The sequence below is a fragment of the Nannospalax galili genome, unplaced genomic scaffold (genome assembly GCF_000622305.1).
Source record: "Nannospalax galili isolate Female #2095 unplaced genomic scaffold, S.galili_v1.0 scaffold741, whole genome shotgun sequence".
Taxonomy (NCBI): domain Eukaryota; kingdom Metazoa; phylum Chordata; class Mammalia; order Rodentia; family Spalacidae; genus Nannospalax; species Nannospalax galili.
The window spans coordinates 1414361-1419453 of record NW_008346093.1 but is presented as its reverse complement, the minus strand read 5'-3'; the positions used below and the strand labels follow the sequence as shown (position 1 = coordinate 1419453).

The 5093-nt window shown below is 44.4% G+C and overlaps 1 pseudogene; it reads left to right on the top strand.

Annotated features, from left to right (window-relative positions):
• The first annotated feature begins 4082 nt into the window (after positions 1-4082).
• Positions 4083-4237, top strand: LOC103741662 (annotated as a pseudogene).
• The last annotated feature ends 856 nt before the right edge of the window (positions 4238-5093 follow it).

Sequence of the window (5093 nt, the reverse complement as noted above, 5' to 3'; positions counted from 1 at the left end):
AATTTCATAGTCAGCTCCCTTGGAGTGTGCACTTCAAGCTATACTGCACCAAGATCTAAATCACTCTTTACATCTGAATTTCAACCTCCAAATTACTTTGCATCATGCCCGCAATTGTTAACCACAAGCAGTACCTGCAGTCATCAATACCTCAGCTGCACCTATAAACTTCCGTTACCTCCAAGATGCTCCCCCTTCACAATCTGTAACTGACCCTTGAAGCCACTAACTTCCAAACAGCATTTCTTTTTTTTTTTTTTTTTTATTTTATGGGGCTGGAGAGATGGCCCAGGGATTAAGAGCACTGATTGTTCTTGCAGAAGACCCAGGTTCAAATCCCAGCAACCACATGGCAGCTATCAATTGTCTGTAACTCCAGCTCCTGTGGATCTGACGCCCTCTTCTGTCTTCCTCAGGCATTGCATGACATGGGTGCACTTACATGCATATAAACAATACATGCATACACATAATATAAAAATAATAAATTTTATTTGATGTATGTGAGTGCTTTGCCTGCATGTATGTCAGTGCACCACATGTGTGCAATGCACTGCAGAGGCCAGAAGAGGGTGTTGGATCTCCTGGAACTGGAGTTATGGATGGTTGTTAACTACCATGTGGGTGCTAGGAACTGAACCTGAGCCCTCTGGAAGAACAGCTCAAGTGTTCTTAATTGCTAAGCCATCTCTCCAGCCCCAGCATTTCTATTAATTAATTCATGGATTCCCTCATTCAATTGCAGTGCCAGGAATGGAACCCAGGGCCTCCCATATAATAGCCAAGTGCTCTGTCGATGAGTTACATTCCTAATTCCAAGCATCACTCCTAAATCCTAAAATCAATGTGCACTGAAAACAACTGCATTGACCTCAAATATTCCATGCATACTTCAAACTACCCTCTATTTATCTCCAAAGATCCAAAAGCCTGCAACACCACCCCAAATATGACCAACAATGGTCAATATAGGCTCTACCTGCACCTCAGATTACTTCCAACTGTCACCTGTTTAACCACAAACTGCACTGCATGAACACTTTCCCATCCCCAGAACAAACCACCTTCCATTGACTTCCCCTCCTAGCTCTAAAAAAACTTCCTCTGTTTTGGAGATAGGTTCTCATGAAGCACAGGCTGGCCCCCAGCCAAGGATAATCTTGAAATTCTGATCCTCCTGTCTCCATCACCTGAGCTATATCCTTAGCCTTTTAAATTTTTCATTTACATTTTTAAATTTTATAGGTATGAGTGTTTTGTCTGTATGTATGTAAGTGCACCACATGCATACAATGCCCATGGAGGCCAGAGGAGGGCATTATACCCCCTGGAACAGGAGTTACAGACAGTTGCTAGCAACCATTATAGGTGCTGGGAACTGAACCCAGGTCCTTTGCAAGAGCAGCCAGTGCTCTTAATCCCTGAACCATCTTTCCAACCCTCTTACCAGTTTTTTTGTTTTGATTTGGTTTAGTTTTGGTTTTTTTGAGACAGGGTCTCCCTGTAGCCCCAGCTGGCCTGGAACTCACCATGTAGGCCAGGTTCACCTCAAACTCACAGAGCTCTACCTGCCTCTACCTCCTGCACGCTGGGATTAAATGCATGTTCCACCACTCCAGCCTCCTAGCCTTTAATTTTTTTTTTTTTTGTGAGACTGTTTCACGTATCTCAGGCTAGCCTGGACCTTGTTGTATAGCTGATCCGCTTGCCTCTGCCTCCCAAGTGTTGGAATTACAGGTATTCACCACCACATCTGGCTAAATCACCCATTTTTTAATGTGTGCTACAATTTTAGTAAATTTACCAAAATATACACCAGTTACCATAACCCAGCTATTTGATTGTTCCTCAGACCCAGTCTTGCCCTAGATGGCCTGGTACTCTGTATGTAGCCCAGGCTGACCTCAAACTCAGCAATCCTATCAAGTGAGTGCTGGGATTACAGGAATGTGCCATGTGCCACTGCATCCACTGTTTAGTCGGGGGAGGGGGGTTGTTTGGTTGGGTGGGTGGGTGGCTACTGTTGCTGCTGTTGTTTTAAGACAGTATCTTACTATGTAGCCCTGGCTGGCCTAAAACTCATTGAGATTCATCAGCCTCTGCCTTTAGGGTGCTGGGATTAAAGGCATGTGCCACCATGCCCAACTGTTTGTTTTTTGAGATAAGGTCTCACTATGTATGCCAGGCTGGCTTCAAACTCCCTATGTAGCTAAGGCTGGAATTGAACTCCTCATCCTTCAGCCTCAGCCTCCTGAGATTACTAGCATGTACTATGTCAGCTAGCTACACTACTTCACCTAGCTACTGGAACCCAAAGCATTTATGTCATCCTAACAAGATTCCTCGTGTTTGAATACAGTTTAGTCCCATTCTCATTCCCAACCTTAGGCAACCACAAGTCAACTTTCTGTCTGTAGATTTGCCTTATTCTGAACATTTTGTATAAATATAATACATGGATTTTTTTTGTATGTCTAGGTTTTGTTGTTGTTGGTGGTGGTGGTGGTAGTTGTGGTGGTGATAGTTTTTTGAGACATGGTCTCACACTGTATATCCCAAGCTAGCCTAGAATTCTCTGTGATCTTCTGCCTTCTGCCTCAGCCTCCCAAGTGTGCAATACCATAGCACATATAGTTCATCCATATTGTTGCATGTGACAAGTAGTGTGTACCATTTATTGCTGAACACTGGTCTATCCAATGAGTTTTGGGGGGAGAGGTTGAAACTGGGTCTCACTAAGTAGCACTTGGCCAGCCTATAAATCGCTACACCACACCTGGTTTACTTTCTTTTCTTTTTTTGTTTCTTTTCTTTTTTTTTTTTTTTTTTTTTTTTTTTTTTTTTTTTGAGATAGGATCTCCTGTAGCCCATTCTGAGCTCAATCTCACTATGTAGTCAACCTTGAGCTATTGATCCTCCTGCCTCTCTGTCCACCTCCAGAGGGGTGGGATTACAGGTGGTGCACACCACACCTGGCCATTTTATTTTATTTTATTTTTGGTCTTTTTGAGACAGGATCTCCCTGTAACACCAGCTGACCTGGAACTTGCTATGTAAACCAGGCTGGTCTTGAAGTCACAAAGATCTACCTGCCTCTGCCTCCTGAGTGCTGGGATTAAAGGCGTGCCACCATACCTGACTGCCCTGGAATTTTTTATCTTCCTGCCTCAGCTTCCCCTACTGCTGAGATTAATGTGCTACCACATCTAGCACGTAACTTTGTCTTAAATCATGTGCAAGTACACCACAAAACATCTTCCAGCTGTGATGGGGAGATGACTCAGTAGCAAAAGGCACCAGCTACACAAGCCTGATAACCCAAGTTCCATCCTAAGAATCCACATAAAAAGCCAGATGTAAAACCGGGTGTGGTGGCACACACCTTTAATCACAGCACTCAGCACTTGGGAGGCAGAGGCAGGCTGATCTCTGAGTTCAAGGCCAGCCTGACCCTAAAGGAAGACTCAGTCTCAAAAAGACCTTAAAAAAAAAAAAGATGGTTCAGTGGTTAAGAGCACTAGCTGCTCTTGCAGAGGACCTGGGTTGAATCCCCAGCACCCACATGGTGGCCAAGAACCATTTAAACTCCAGTTCCAGGGGATCTGATGCCCTCTTCTGACTTCCATAGGCATTGCATGACATGGGTGCACTTACATGCAGGCAATTCACTCATACACATAAAATTAAAATTAAAATAATACATTTTAAAATTTTGTTTCTTTTTTGGTCTTTTTGAGACAGGGTCTCCCTGTAGCCCCAGCTGGCCTGGAACTCACTATGTAGACCAGGCTGGCCTTGAGCTCACAGAGAACTGCCTGCCTCTGCCTCCTGAGTGCTGGGATTAAAGGTGTCCACCACCAAGCTCAGCATAATATATATACATTTGTATCTTTTTGAGACAGGGTCTCCCTGTAGCTCCGGCTGTCCTGGAACTCACTATGTAGACCAGGCTGGCCTCGAACTCACAAAGATCTGCCTGCCTCTGCCTCCCAAGTGCTGGGACTACAGGCATGTGCACCACGCCCGGCTTTTTTTTTTTTAAGTTATATGTGAGGGACAGTCGGCTGAGGACCGTGGACACCATGGTGGCCTACTGGGGGAGGCGGGACTCAGCTACATCCAGTTCTCCCAGATCTGTGCAAAGGCAGTGAGGGATGCCCTGAAGACAGAATTCAAAGCAAAGGCAGAGAAGTCTTCCGGCAGCAGCATAAAAATCGTGAAGGTGAAAAAGGAATAATTGACCCTGACTGAAGCTTGCAGTCCTGCATCCTGACTGTGAAGATGTGGACACCTGCTGTGGCAGCTCAGGATTAGCCTCGCTTTATGAAGAAAAGATAATGTCTTGTTCATAAACTGATGCCAATAAATTAACATAGTTTACTCTTTAAAAAAAGTTTTATGTGGGGACTGGAGAGATGGTTCAGTGGTTAAGAACACTGGTTGTTCTTGCAGAAGACCCGGTTCGAATCCCAGCACCCACAGGCAGGTAACAACTGTCCCTAAATCCAGTTCCAGAGGATCCGACACCCTCTTTTGACCACTGTAGCATTGCACAACATGGGTGCACTCACATACATGCAGGCAATACACACATACACATAAAATAAAAATAATAAATAAAATTTTAAAAATAAAGTTATATGTGGTAGCACACATCCTTAATCTCAGCACTCCTAAACAGAGATTAAAGACAGAGACAGGAGAATCATCCAAAAGCTCACAGGCCACCTAGAATGGAGTACATAGCTCAGCAGCAGAAACAAGAAAGACCTCGCCTCAACAGGTAGAAGGAAAGAGCTGACTCCTACAGGTTATCCTCTGACCTCCACAGAAGTACTGTGGGGATGCATGTACTCATACAATACACACACACACACACACACACACACACACACACACACACAGGAGAGAGAGAGAGAGAGAGAGAGAGAGAGAGAGAGAGAGAGAGAGTTAAAAAACGACAGCAATTTCAGGTTCCATAGGTTAGACACAGATAGCTTTGGGAGCACTTCACTTTTTCCTTTGACAGTTTCTATAATTTTCAGTTACCTCACAACTCAGCCTCTGAATGCCCACTATCTTCCTGTGGTACC